The 16,028-nt window shown below is 36.3% G+C and overlaps 1 long non-coding RNA gene across 1 annotated transcript; it reads left to right on the top strand.

The window, feature by feature from the left end:
- Positions 1 to 14,783: 14,783 nt before the first annotated feature.
- Positions 14,784 to 15,529, top strand: LOC309862936. Its single transcript, XR_014310806.1, has 2 exons — positions 14,784 to 14,870; positions 14,961 to 15,529. It is a non-coding gene; the product is annotated as an uncharacterized lncRNA (long non-coding RNA).
- Positions 15,530 to 16,028: the final 499 nt, after the last annotated feature.

Genomic DNA, 16,028 nt, shown 5'->3' with positions numbered 1-16,028 from the left:
AGATGAATAGAAATAAAATAAGCAAAATAAAATTAAATAAGCCAGTTTAAAGTGTGTAACCAGATAGGGGCATTTCCCATAATTTCCTGTGCATCATTATTTAGTTATATATAGTATCTGATTCTATTGAATAGTCAGAACTATTGTCCAGTTATAGAATAAGGTATTAAAATAGTACCCATAGAACGACTTGGCCATTTTATGATGAAATAAAACCTGGGGGAAAGACATTGGGTGAAACAGACGTAAGTTCACGTGCGCACGTGCATACACATATACACACTTTTTTTTTTTTTAAGGGAAAAAAGTGTGATTAGTTTAACATGGATTAAACCTGAGGATTGAGGTGTTAGTTACCTAGAGATTTTCCAGGTAGGTCCTCTCTGCCTGCTGGAAGTCACAAGAAGGACTACCAGAGTAGGTGTTGAGATGGTATTTGTAGTAATCCTTACATCATAAGCATTTAGATGACAACCCCTTGTTTTCCCTGCAGTTCTCAGGGTCTGCATCGTTGACTGTTCCTAATCAGAGGTTACCTCAGTGATACACTAGTTCCTCTAACACAGGGAACTTGGAGGCCCTTAAGGAAATGAAGCACGTGGTTACCTTAACCAGACAACCAGTCTCTGTTGGATAACTATGGGATAACAGGGACAGAACTTTCCTGACATCCACTGGCTTTTCCTTTTGCTCAGGTATTGTTGTGCATTTGGTGCTCAGAGGATTCAGTCCTTCCTGTGAAGTTGAGGGTGGCCAAGTGAATTACACATACTGCTTTCTGCAACAACTGCATTTCCTTGGATGGGATGCCACTCAAATACTACTTGATAACACAAATCTTCTCAGAATGAAATTCTGATAGGTTGCAAAACTACTGTGGGGAATTTTTTTTCTCCTGACAGTGATCTTTTAAAAACTATTTAAAATCTCTTTTTAGAGATTTTAGGACCTAGGTACACAAAGTACTTAGCCATTGAAAAAGTTACCTTTATCGTTTTGGAAATGGGATAGAGAAACTTTTAACACTATCAGGAGGTGACCGATTGTGTGACCATTTGTTCTGAATCCAAAATTGGGATATGTATTGTAAGACATCAGGACTATCTTTGTGGGAACTACAGAACAGACTGTTTAAAATCAAGAATGCTCCAGAAAATTGGAACAAGTGATTGATACAGCAATAGATTAAATAATTAATATTTTGATGCCTCTAGTCATACTTTGTTTTAATCTTTCCCTAACAAAATAAGATAAAAATGAATCAATAAAAATATTTCTACTTGAATCCATCAAGGAAATCTCTTGGTAGTCAGGGGAGAATTTAGACAGAGAAAGAGCAATAAAACTGCTACTTTCTTCATCCTGCCAGAAAGTTAGCCATCTAGAGTGGCTTTCTAGTGCAGAAACTAAACTTGAGAATGATCAGCAACATTATGAAAAGGCTGTAATTAAAGACTTGGAGGTTTTCTTTATTGGTTTTATCTTTTACATAAGCATACCTCTTTAACTGTAAAACCAAACCTCTCGTGGCTATTTTTATTTGAGTAAAATTAAGTGATGAATTGCTAAATTCTGCTCCTGAAAACAATGCTACACTATGTTACCTAACTTGAATTTAAGTTTTTTTTTTAAAAAATTATTGTTTAAAATTGTTAAAAAACAAGTTTTTGTATGCATGAAATCATATCGTGTGTGTGTGTGCGCGCACATGCTCGCCTATGGCCTTGTCATAAAGTATTCCATCAGAAGACTTGAATCCATTAAAAATGTTTGGGGACGGTGGTAAGTGGCTATATATGCTACCAAAGAAGATATGTATTTCAGGGGGGAAAAGAGTAATTTTCAACTAAATTTTATTCCTACTATAAATTACCATACCACAAAACCCTATCTCTTACATTCTTTCTAACATATTTATTGAAATGGTCAGTGTTTGTTCTTGTTTTCTATTTTCCCACAGGACACTATTACATATAGAAGGGGAACTGGTACTTTTGACTAAAGGAATGGCCCTGGCCTTCCTTTATGTTCAACGACTTCGGAGAGTTCATCGTTATGGGCAGTGGATGGTGTGCTGTACTTTGAAGCCCTGAGGGAAAGGCCTTTTGTTGTAAAGTAGTATGCCTCATGTGCTAGTACTAGTATGTGCTAGTACAGTGTATCAAGAAAAGAAACAGGATAAAGATAAAGACATTGCTGAGAAAAAAATATGAAATCACCTATGTAATTAATTATTTTTAGTTAAATATTTATGACTGAGTTCTGTTTAGACTGCAAGAGGGAAGTGACTCTGGAAGACTTTGAGTGCAGACACTCCTTATCAGTTACATCAAACTGCATTTTACATCGCGTCATCAAGTTGTGAGAACACGGATTGCTCTCCCGAATTCTAGCAAATACAGCTCAGTCAGGACAAGGAGGCAGTGATTTCCCTTTAGCCAGTTTGTAATCTTAAATGATACTATTCCATGTCCTTCAAAATTGAATGAGGGTTAATACAGGAGCTGACTGTCCATCTCACATTCTATTCAAACTATGGTTCATTTGGCCCTATAATTCAGTTTTTATGTTTAAGGAGAATTTACATGCTTGTCTTTCTATTCTGTTTACTTTTTTTTTTTTTAATTGTTCCTTGACCTACCATCACTGCAAAAATATAGCGAGAGCTCCTTCCCAGGCAGTTCTTGAGTGCCTTGGGAGTCTCTCCATATACGGCAGGAGGGTAGCTGAGAAGGCAGAGGAGTCCTGGGAAATAATTTTTGATTTTGGCTCTGGAATGTAAATCATGAGCTTTTATGTCTGACCATATTCAATATTAAAATGTTTGTCAATAATTTGGAACAGTGTCTTCACTCCAAACCACACTATTTAAGAATGAAAACTTGAGAGTTTAATGACAGAGCAGTTTAATAAAAACACATATACAATATATATATATATATATATAGTGATATATATATATAGTTATATATTATTATATATAATGAATACAGTATACCAAAATGTATAGGTATAATTTACACACATACACACACACACACACATGCATGTGTATATAAATGTATAATACAAGAAACAAAGTGAAACAGATTTCCCATGTGCTTAAAGATACCTTGTTGGATTTCATATAATTCAAAAACAGTTTAGGGACATCTGGGTGACTTGGTTGGTTAAGGTCTGTCTTTGGCTCAGGTCATGATCCTGGAGTCCCAGAATTGAGCTCCATGGCGGGCTCCCTGCTCAGCAGAGAGCCTGCTTCTTCCTCTCCCTCTGCCCCTTCTCCCCTGATCACTCTCTGCAGAAAAGCTCTGTCCAGGCCACTGTGCACTACAGGTGTACACAATGTTCTCGAGGGCGTAAAAATGTGCAGAGAATACTTGAGAGAAAACCCAACCTACAACTTTGCATTCTGACTTGAGCTTCTTCTTGTGGATGATCATCAGATTCACACAAAATCTTTCAAAGCCCACATTGTTGTTGTTTTAAGTTATGTCCCTGACTAGATGCAATTTTTTTTTCAATCCTGACATTTTGTTATTCTGTGATGAAAGAAATACTGTCTAGCTGTTTGTTTTATAAGAAGCACAAAGTTTAGAAAATAACACTGTCCTTCTCCCCACTCCCATTCTTTGTTGTTGTTGTTGACTTTGGTGAATTTCTTAGAATTTCTTAGACCTTAGCCCCACACATGTCAGAGACAGAGAGATTTTGTGACTCATTTAATAAATGATTACCTTGGTACTCAACTCTGATATAATGATCATTACAGAAATGAATGCTTTCAAGATTGCTGAGTTTTGGTTAAATCTAGGTTACAGTAATGTGAATTATGACACGTTTTATCTTTATTTAAGTTATGAAGACCATACTGGATTAGCCTGCAGGAAATCTGGTCAATTTTCATGATAAATTGACTTGGTTATATAACGTACAACTCAGTCGCACAGCTGTATAGTGTGGTGTGTTCTCTGAGGCATGCCGCTTTACTCGTAGATTCGCATCAAGAAAAATCTGCTCCACTAAGTCTGATTCATATCTCAGAAGCATATAAATGTGTGCATATTCGTTTTCAACATAAAACCAAATTATAGACTTCACTAAAACACTGCATATATTTTTCCTAAAGTCCACATGCCAGGTTTTGAAAAACCACAGGAATTGTTGTGGAAGTTTTTTTCACAACATTCTTGGGATGAATCCTTTGTTTAGAAAAACCTCACTTTTTTTCTACTCAGAGTTCCAAAAAAGCACTCCTTCGTGGGTATTTAGATCAGGTGTTGAGTTTTTTATGGTGAAGAGGCTGGATGGCATCGTGGCTGAGACTATGAGCATTGGAATCGTAGGCTGTGTGTACTCCTTTTCTGTTTTCATAATTGTTAAATGCCATAACATGAAGAAAACCCATATATACAAATGGTTTTCTTTCATCCCCATCTGTGTTTGAGATGAGGACAACAAGAGAGTGTAGAAATCACTCTAGTATAGGTCCAATCCCCACTGGAGTTACCGTCCTGGTTTAATTTAGACCCAGAATACATGTCTATCAATAAGGACAAAAGATTAACGTGAGTCTTGAAGGTACCGAGGCCCCCTGAGTTCAGTGACAATGGGTAGATAAAGGGACTATGAAGCTGTGTGGAAGCTGCTGACAACGGATGGTGAGAGCTAAGGTAGGTGTGCTAAGGGGGGTTTCCACAAACCTTGCTGAAAATATACCTCCTAGCCATGAACGTCCTAGGGCACTCTATGAGTGGAAAAGCCCTGCCTAGATATAGTTCCAATGTGGAGAATATCTGTTCCACAGTCACTGAAGTAAAATTTCTTCCTTGAGCTTCAGCAATGTGGAGTTCTTAAGGCTTTAGAGGAGAGGCAATAGAGTGTTTCCAGATGTTTGAAAAATATCTTTGTAGGCAGAATGCTCAGTAAATGAGATTTTACTTTGGCCGTGCTTACCTTTGAGGAAGTTCAGAGATTTCAACTATTTAAGTTGAAGTATGAAGTCCATCTTGAATTCAATTTCAGGTGAGTATTAGGTTCTTTTTAATTTCCTCTTTTGTGAGTGGTATAGAAATACACTCCTTAACCACCTGATACATGTCAGGGACAGTGTTGAACACGGTGAGCAAATTAGTTGCTAAATATCCCCAACTTGCTTGCTACTTTATTGTTATTATCCATGGCAATTGTCATTCTTCAGAATCATCAGATAATTAATGGAGGTGATGAAATTGATGTTACATTTTTATTCCTTGTTAGAGTATTAGAATGATTATTTGACAGAGAGACATTGTGTAAATTAAATGTCAAATATGTTTTTAAGATTTTATAAAGATGTTTATTTACTATCATATAAGCATTTTTGTGAATAGGAACAAGTTAAGATTACCGGGTAAATACAAAATAAAAATTATATTAAATGCTGCTAAACTATTTTATCCATCTGGGTCTAAGGCAATATTATGGACAACCGAAACCCAAATTTTGGTGTGCTAAATATACCTTAAGGGTTACAACATCATTAGAACATAGTCTGTGAACTATATAACTAAATTTCACCAATACTTCAAAATTTTCAGTTGTTTTATTTTATAAGTTCATGATTGCTATATTTAGTATAATTTAAAAATCTTGATAATCTACTAATAATTAATAATTTTAATAACTTCTTTTGGTATGTATTTTTTCTATTTCTCCCAATACTCTGAGATTGAAGAAAAGCAGAAGGTTCTACCCATTCATGCAGAGAAACTGAGCTGGAAAGTTAATAGCACAGCTGGAAAGGCTAACGAATTTAACATTTATAAATGCCTGTAGAGGTTCAAAGTCTATCTCTGGGTCTCAGAGGTGGCTCTTTTTGATATAATCAACCCGAACGTGAAACTGCAGAACCATTTAAATATTCACTGGTGAAATACATTTGTCTGTACTACAACTTTCACAATTTTTTCTCACGATTGTCTTTCATCACTCATTATTTGCTTCTGACAGTGCTCATTTCTTTATTCTCTTTAAAAAGACAAGTTGCTAATTGACCAGCAAGGTAGCTGGCCCTGGTTGAAACTCTGTTATTGAATTCCTACAGTGGGAGTGAAAACAAAAATAGGGATGGATACCCATGTTATGCCTACAATTAACAGAGTAAACATCTTAATAGGCATAGAAGACACAAACAGATGTTCTAATTGCATGTCTGTGAGAAACTGATGTTTACTGGTTCCACTCTGGCTTGGCCTTTGAGACCTCAGGAAGTTTCCCTCCCAGTGGGGATTTCAGTGATTTATTGATTTCAGTACAATGAATATTTCAGAAACTAGCAGGATTTTTAAGAGGTTAAATACATCCTTACAAAGGTTAGCATTAATTCATGCTTGAAGGGAATGCTTAACTCTGCTCTAAACCAGGCTAAGGATGGTCACATTGGCCACATTCCTGCCTTAAGTGGGAAGGAACACGAACAGGGGAGCAGAAGGATTTCCTAAGAGAGAATGTAGAAATAAAACGTTAGCACAGATTTTTTTTTTTCCTCCTAAAGTGAACAAAATTGAGAGACGTATGGATAATTGCAAACTCCTAAAAACGCCTGGTTGAAATGCTAATTAGTCTTGATCATAACAGTAAAGATATATTTTAGACTTGTATTTGAGAAGCTCAGAACTGAATAATGTAATAAGGCTAAGAAATTTGAAAGGTTTTTAAATGCTTAAGAAATGCTTAATTTACCACTCACCTTCTATATTGAATTTACAAATTGATTCTGATGTAATTGTTTGGCCAGTGTCTACCAGAAAGAGTCTAAAAAGCAATTGATGGGTACTTGGTATTCTTCTGCTTTCTTTCTTCTTCATCACAGTCACGCATATTGATAAGCTCGTATGTCCTCTTCGATATTAATAATGTTACTCATTATTTATCCAGAATACTTTTCTAGAATTTACTTCATGCCAGGTACTGTGCAAATGCTCTAAACAAATTATCTCATTAAAAGAATGCCATTACATCAGATGAATAAATATAAAACCCTGACAGACTGTAATTTTGTTACAAATGCAAACAATATTTTATCTTCTTAACTTCCCTTATAAGTTGTGTCCAGTGACTGGTTACTTGACATAGGAGCTGGCTAAATTTCTTCTTCCTTAGGTTAAAAAAATAACCGATATGGATTTTGTGATGGAACAGTCTCATGCTTGAATATTTTATGGCTGTGGACTAGTGCTGGCCAGAGATGGCCGGGGGGCTCCTGGAGTGTGGCTGGTCTAAATCAAAGACTTGGGATGTCACAAAGAATTTAAGATATTACCTTAATATTTTTATATTGATTGCATGTGAAAATAGTTAATAATTTAGACATAGTGGGTTAAATAAAATATATCATTAAAGTGAATTACACCTGCTTCTTTTTACCTGCAGCTACTAGAGAATTAAATTTTAGTAATCTGAATTACTTTCCTGGTGAGCACTGCACCACTTCTCAGATCTTGGAATTGGATTGGATACTGCCAATTTCATTTCCTATTCCATGCTAATTTTTGCATGCTACTTGCTTTTCATCATAGCAACCATAGATAATTCAGTTGCAAGAAGATAGGCTATCATCTTAAAATATAGTGTGATCTAACACTGAAACTGCAAAACACCTTGATATAACAGTTCTCATGGTGTTTATTACATGTCGAGTAGTGCTAAAATTTCCTCAAACATTTAAAATATCCAGTAGTACTTCTATGTGTTAAGTGAGCTTCCCTGGTATGCTTTGGCACACCGTTTGGGAACCACGAATGTAGACTATTAGAAATGACAAGTTTTTGTTTTGTACATTTATCATAAATAAGTCAAATTATAAATTCTACCATGGTATCAGAATATATATATAATTCACCTTTATGCTCATTCATCTATCCATTCATTTAGTCATTCAAATTTGACCTAAAATGTCCTAAATACGGAGGGTTACACAGGCACAATCCCTGTCTTGTGGAGTTTGCACTGTAATAAATAGAAACAAAGAAACAGATTTCAAAAATTCCAAGTAAACAATCAGGGTAATTGCAAATAATGATAAGCACTAAGGAAGAAGTAATGTCACAGAGCATTGCTTCTCTGAGAGAGGGGATGGTTCTCCAGATGAGGTGACCAGAAAGGACGTCTCTGAGGTGATATATGAGAAGATACCTAACCTGGGGAATAGCTAACTAGAAAATAATCTGAAAAGAACATTCTGGAAGAAGCAACAGTAAAAACTTTTTGAGTGGAAATAACTTGGGGTGTTTGAACAGAAGGAAGGAGACACCATGGTTGAGGAAGGGGGAGGCTGCTGTGAGAAGTGGAAGGGTTGGCAGGGCCATATCATGTGAGACTTTAAATGCTGCCGTTGTTGGTTTAAAGCCTGGCTGAAGCAACCTAGCACACAATGTCTTACATGTAACAGGTGCCAAGGAAGTGTTTGTTGAACTAACGTAGATAGACAAAGAATGGGTGCCAAAAAGAGAGACAGGGTCCAACCTAAAAAAAAAATAAGACGAAAAGCCTGGAACACAAAGAACTTTATCTCATCATTCAGGCCCAGAATATGCCTTAAATCAGGTTTTTTTGGCCTGCACTACTAAAAAGTCAGAATTATTTTTCTAGTTCTAAACTATTCTTGCTTTGAGCCTGGCCTTTCTTGTCTACCACAAACTGCCTCCCTCTTTGAACTTCAGTTTCTTCTCCGGGCGTAAATTAAAGTTATCATTCCTGGCAATACAAGAAGCATTCTGCTTCTGGTTTCCAGTTTCTACTGAATTAAAGCATTTCCCTTTTTATAACTGCTTCTTCCTCAGCTCTCTAAGTTTATTTTTGACTGATTTGGTCTTTTATTCTTTCAGAAATAGACTTGTTTTATTCCAGGAGAGATAAATGACCAATAATTCATTTTCTCATTTGCAATTAATCCTTGTTATACTACATATATGAGGTTGTGGGGTTTAGGAAGCTTCCTCTGGGGACCAACTGAGACTAACGTCCTATTGTTTGGGGAATTACCTTGATTCAGGGGTAGGCTCTAGGTAGACTCTCAGACAGATCATTGCAGAGCTCATGAAACAAAGACTAAATGAAGATGTTGGAAACACAAATTTCATTAAATAAATTTCAAATATATAGCAATAGTAAAGGAAAGAGGATGGGAGAGATTGGCATGCTTATGATAGGGAGCAAGCGGATGGAAGACCTATCCTACCCAAGTCTTGGGTGATGCCATGTTGATGTGCTCTAGTCTTCCCTGCTAATAGTGTGGTTACAAGAACCCAGTGTGGCAGCCAGAAGACCCCCCCACCAAAGATATTCATGCTCTGATCCCTGGAACCTGCCAGTATGCCTTACTTGGCCAAAGAGATTTTGCAGATGTGATTGTGTTAAGGGCCTTGAGGTGGGGAGATCATTCTAGATTATCTAGATGAAACGAACCCAATCTCAAGTACACTTAAATACTGGAGGACATTTCCTGGCAACAGTCAGAGACACATGTGAGGATGAATTTAGGGTCAGAAAGATGTGATATTTGTGGCTGACTTTGAAGAGATGAAGAAAGGAACCACTAGCTAGGGAAAGCAAGTGGTCTTGAGAAGCCAGAACAGGCATGGAGATGGATTTTCCTCTGGAGCCTTGGGAAGGAATGCAGCCCAGCTGACATCTTGATTTTTCCCCAGTGAGATTCACGCCAGACTTCTAGCCAACAGTACTGTAAGATAATAAATGTGTATTGTTTTGAGCCACTACGCTTGTGGCAATTTGTTATGTCACTGGAAACTAATAAAGGAAGTAAAACAAAGGGGCTGGACAGGTGAAAGTTGCCTTAAGCCAGTGCACACTTTTCTCCCAGAGGCATGCAAGACCAAGGATGCTGGCTAGCATCTGGCCTCACGGTACAGCTCTAGCTTTTGTTTGTGCTCTGCAAACAGAGCACAATTGGGGAACGAATCAGTAGCTGTACCCAAGATACCACAGTTGTCCGTTTAAGGTGGGGTGAGCCATAGCATATGAACATTTAAGGGTCTCTTAGTTTGTCCATCCCTTCCTATCTAAACATAAAACTTACTTGTCTCATTGTTTTTACCTATATCAAACACCATGTATTCTTTTTATTCAATTTACCTTTAATATGTTTTACTGACTTATTCTTTGTCATTTATTCTGAGTTTCGTCCATTCCATTTTTTCCTGACTTCTATAGCTGAATTGAATACTCCCAAATGATGCAGCAAACCCATATTAAGAATCCCACAAAATGCAGTCCTCCACAGGTGTGAAGGAGTTAAATGTCTTTATTTGTGTCCCTGCTGTTGAATATAGTCAAGAATGACTTGCTACCTTGATGAACCTCACCTTTGCCCCATATTTCCAGTGGGCCTCATATTTCCAGTGGACCTAACAGACTTCAAATAAATGTGCAGGTTTTTCCAGTTGAGAATCTGTAAATTCTTGGTTTATAGTCTGAAAGTGAAGTAAACTATTTAGTTATGCCAATACACTGGTGAGGGCTTTGTGTACAAAGAAAAATTATATCTAAAAATATTTGTTATATATCTAAAGTACACTTGAGGGATTGCATACTATGGTAATTGTAAGAGAAGTCAAAGCAATTTAAAAACTATATTTGGTTTTGTTTCAAGTTTTAAATATTAAAAAATAAACAACAGATTGTTATGTTTTCAAAGTAATTGCAGAGCAAGGAGGTCATTGTCTACTTAACTAGTTTAGAAAAATGTGGCTTTTGATAACATTTTGGATACAAAATTAGAGACCAGTCTACTTTGACTGTGTTTTCACAAACATCGCTAATAAGTGACTTGGTTTGTCTTCACTTTTCTTTATTTTATGAATTTTTAAAAAATTTTTGAAGATTTATATTTATTTACTTGAGAGAATGAATGAGAGAGAGAGCATGAGAAGGCAGAGGGTCAGAGGGAGAGCAGACTCTTTCCCGAGCAGGGAACCTTATGCTAGACTTGACCCCAGTACTCCAGGATCACGACCTCAGCCAAAGGCAGTTGCCCAACCAACTGAGCCACCCAAGTGCCTCAACTTTTCTTTATTTTAAAGTTATTTATGGTGGTTGCAGATGATCTGAAAGATGAAGTTTTTCCTGATATGTAAAATCAATTATGGAAGGAACCCAAGTGTTCATTGATAAGTGGATGGTGGATAAAGAAAAAATATATATATATATACATACACACACATATATATAAATATTACTCAGCAAGAATGAGATCTTGCCATTTGCAACAATATGGGTGGATCCAAAGGATATTATGCTAAGTAAAATAACTCAGGCAAAGAAAAGCAAATACCATAGGATTTACTTATATGTGGACAAGTGAACAAACAAAAAAGCAGAAACAGATCCCTGAATGCAGAGAACAAAGTGGTGACTGCCAGAGGGGTTGGGGGAGTGGACTGGGCAAAATGGGTAAAAAGGGAGTGGGAGACATAAGGTTGCGGTTGCTAAATGAATCAGTCATGGGAATGAAAGGTACAGCATAGGAAATATAGTCAATGATATTACAACAGCACCTATGGGGACAAAGGGTAGTTATACTTGTGGTAGGCATAGTATAACATATAGACTTGTTGAATCACTATGTTGTACACTTGAAACTGATATAACATGTTGAATCACTATGTTGTACACTTGAAACTGATATAACATTGTATGTCAGCTAGACTTCAATTAAAGAAAATTAATGTTCTTTTGAATCAAGATATTTGTGGTAATATAGGTGAAACTAGGTTTTTTGTTTCAGTAATAGTTGATTAGTAGAAATACAATTCAATTCTGAAAGGTAGTAATCACATTGTGTTAGCTGAGTTTAGTTTAAGTTCATATTTTCACTTAGAAGTTCTTTTTCTTCCCAATTTGTATGTGAAGGATGAGAAGGCATTATTCCTACTTAGTTATCTCGATGAGGTTTTATATCTTGATACAAAAGTCAGTGGCATATTATGCTCTCTTCAATGATACAGGAACTATTAAACATATCAGTTTTGTTTTGTCTTTTTTTTCCCTAAAAGTCAGTCTGTACCAACTGGTTTCCTTAAGGAATTGATCAGTGGCCAATATAATAAAATTTTTTTCTTTGGTTTGGAAAAATTCAGTTAAACTATTCAATTTAATAGAAAGAAAGGAGTTTTTAAACAAATGTTATAATAATTGAACTGGATAAGTATTAATTTGATTCAGATTTGCTAGGATTGGCCAAGCGACCACTACTTGCTAGTCTGTTACAATGAGACTTAACACTGAATTTTCAGTTCATGCTGTCACCAGGTTGTTATTTTCTCAGAGATCAGTTCTAAGAGAATTAAATAAAGGCCATTTTAGTAATTAACCCATGAAGGTGTTAAAATTGTCTTATGGCCCATTAGTTACACTTTGATGTTGCCAGCATCTGTTAAATACATAAAGATTTAAGCAGCAGAGGGGAAAGATTATTGTAATGGAGACTTCATTGCTACTGAGAATTACAAAAGACGATGAAAATCATAGTAAGCTTATTTAATAAGGGTAATAATATAAATCTGAAAATTATTTAAAAATGCCATTGAAGCACTTTTGATTAAGAAATAGTATGGGAAAGAAGAAGGAACAGATTGAATTTTAGCCCATGTACATCCAGATGCAGTGTGCATATGTGCACACCCCCATTCCAAGGAAATAACACCCCTAACTAATTCAGTGCAAGCATCTCGACATGACTATTATGTTACAGAAAACCTTAGCATTAAGGCTCAAATTTAGAAATCTGAAATCTAGAATTTACAGCTAGCTCTTTCATTAAAAAAAAAAAAAATCAGAATGTTTAATCTCGCCTAGAGCAACTGTTGCTTAAACCGGATTGAGGACAACTCCACATAAGGGGCTGCGGATGTGGTTCTTACCTTGGGAAGACTGAGGACCATGGCTAGCAGTTTGCATATGGTTCCCTCCTCTCACTTTAATTTAGAACTATGTGGGGCCAGGTGGGAGCCAGTTGGAGCTCGTGAGCTTTAGGTAGAGAGAGGAAAAAGGGAAGAACCAAATCCCAGAGCTTCTTTACTCTGCTGTCCCTTGCCTCTGTCTCATGCATTTAGTCTATGTTGTACAAACCAGTTCAGTAGTATCTCGGATCATCTCCTGACTCCTACTCTTCCTAATATACACAACACCAAACTCTTCCTGAATGAAGTTCCAAGATTATTTTTCTCCTGTTCAAAAATGATCTTCAGTGACTCGTGATGTTTTACGGAATTAATTTAAATGATTAAATTGACATCTGACATCTAAGGCTTCTGTAATAAGATCTTTTCCCCCTACCTCCAGTTATCATGCCCTTGCTGTGTGCTCTCCAGTGTTTTAGGCATATGGAGAGAGTGAGTTGATAGAGAAATTCTTAACTAATGTAGTGATTGGAATTACCACTGGGGTTATGTGAAAATGAATTTCCATCCAAGGTTTTAGTGAAGTCGTGCATGGCATTATTAGTATTGATTCTATCATGTGCTATCTCCATTTACCAGTTGTGTTGGCATTACACATACAATGCAGGATCCTCTATTTTAACAGTATGCTGTGATTGGTTAGCATTATGCGAAAGCTCCTGGGAGATTCAGTTTAATTGCAGAGCAGATAACTCTTGGACTCCTGCTTCTTTCTCATGTGTTGAGTGGTCCTAGGGTATCTTTGATATCCAAGGGTCTGACAGTGTCGTGTCTCTGTAGAGACAGCTGGAATCTACTATCTGCTGAGAGAGGAGGTGGTTGGGCAGAACTACACCTGCAACAGTTACTTCTGAAAGAGCTACCAAGTATCTAAGTGGGTTTTAATCTGGCCTGATAAAAAGGCAACTTTCAGAATTTAAAATCTTTATGTTTTAATATTGCCACCCTATGCTGTGTGATCTTGAGCAATCTCTGAATCTTGGTTTCCATCTTCGAAAGAGTAAAATAAAAACCACAGTTAAAGCGATGTTTAAGTGAAAAATATTTGGATAAAAAAAGAACTTTGTCAATATCTATTTTTTTTGAGAACTAGCATAAGTCACATGGGTGGAATGAGAAGTTAACATGTGGTGAAGGAATTTGTATTTTGGCATCTATGAGGACAGATGTTGACAATTCAGCCTCCACTGGAAAAAAAAAAAAAACCTCTATAAAAAGATACTTATGTAGATTCACAAATGTCTTGTAATCATTTAATTTTAGTTCAACATTTTCCTAGTTGGGGGGAAGTGCTATGAAAAATTTAGAAACAGCCAAGGGTTAAGAATGGAGAAGATAAAAATAGATATTTTTGCTTTGAAACTAGAAATATTATTTCTTTCACTCGAAAATAGGCCAAATATAGCTTTTAAATATAATCTTTCTTATGAGGATTCCTGTTAAATAATGCTTTAATGTGAATATTTAGACTTTCATAAAAATAAATGATAAAGGACAAGCCTCTGTTTTGGTGTATCCATTAGGTATTTAGATATATTACTGTCTATTTTTTTTTTTTTAATTAGTTGATCTTCCAGAAGAAATGTAAGTATTTATTCAGCATCTGTTGGGTATTTTGTATGATGCCAGTTTCTATGAAGGATAATCAGATTGAGTAAAAATGTATCTAAACCCTAGTTTCCCATAAGACAAGGCCTGTGGTGAAGCTAACATGCTAATGTTTTCTTGGAGGAACAGAATTCTGAGGGAAGCAAGAAAGAGAGAAAAGCGGATGTGAGTCAGAGAAGGAGGGAAAGTAAATACAAATGTTACATTACTGTGCTGGTCAGAACTTCACAAGAAAAGACTGCATAGACGGGGTGGCCTTCGAGAAGCAATATAGGGCGTTGTGCACTAGAATTGTTGTGAAGGAAGGTAAAACTGAAAGAATTTATTTGCCAGCTCTTCTTCTTTCCTCTCCTCCCCTCCATCTCATTCTTTCTCTTGAATTCCTTGCATTTCTAGGTTCTCTTCTTGTGTCTGTCTGTGTAGCTCCCAGAGCAGCTGGAGTCTCCATGAGCCCCTCTGGGTAAGACTTAGATGCTGGGGATTGTGTGACCTCAACTGCCCAGATGCACAGAAGACCATGCTGCTGGAAGACGGGGTGATGGTGAGACATGGGTCCGGGATTTCTACTATGGGGAAGCAGAGCAAGTGTTGGAGGCAAGAGGAGTGCTGATGAGAATGGTCCAACTGGGGAGGAGCACAAACTGGGCCTGAATCAAACAGTAGTTATGATTGGATGATCCGCTGAAGAATCAAGAGATTACTGGCTCTTTTTGGAATTGTTTTTGGACTTTTATTTTAAGAAAGAGGAGGAAGCAAATATCAAAAGTATGCCTGTAATATGCCAAGACCATTTTTTTTTTTTAAAGAAAGTGGGAATAAACACTGGATATACAAACTTTGTAGTGGAGAATAAGAAATATTAAAAAAAAACTAAGAAACTTGGAAGAGCGAAGGGTCATATATTCAGAATACTAAAATGGATTCAATCACATTTAAATAAAAACTTGTAGGAATGATTAACCAGATTTATGTCTTATATTTCATGGTTCTTGTATCGAGAAAAAAATTCTCTTTTATTAATTTGATGATCACTCTTATGACACACCAGAGGAAAAAATATAAAATCAACCAAAAATAAATTCCTAGTTTTCAAGCATGATGGTGGACAGAAATAGCCAGCCTTTGTTAAGATTTCTGATTTATTTATATACTTCTCTACCCTATGGAAAACATTTTGGTTACTTTCTTATTGTTCTAAAAGGATAGAAAAGCATTAATAGCTTTTTTATTTTTTTAATTGTGAGTTCAAAGAATTGCATAAGACTGCATCTGGAGAAAAAGATCCAGACACCCAGGCAACAGTATAAGTAAGTAATTAATAAAGAAATGATCCTAAATAATAAAAGTAAGAGAAACCATAAGGTTTGTCTTTGTTTTAAGCTCACTTTTTTCTTCTCAGAAATTTTGTATTTTACTGTCTAAGAGACAGTGCTTCTCTAAGGGCAGTGTGCTGCTTGATGATAA

Source organism: Mustela nivalis, assembly GCF_964662115.1.
Source record: "Mustela nivalis genome assembly, chromosome: 4".
NCBI lineage: Eukaryota > Metazoa > Chordata > Mammalia > Carnivora > Mustelidae > Mustela > Mustela nivalis.
Note: the sequence above shows the minus strand (reverse complement) of the source record. Positions and strands in the feature narration are given on the sequence as shown.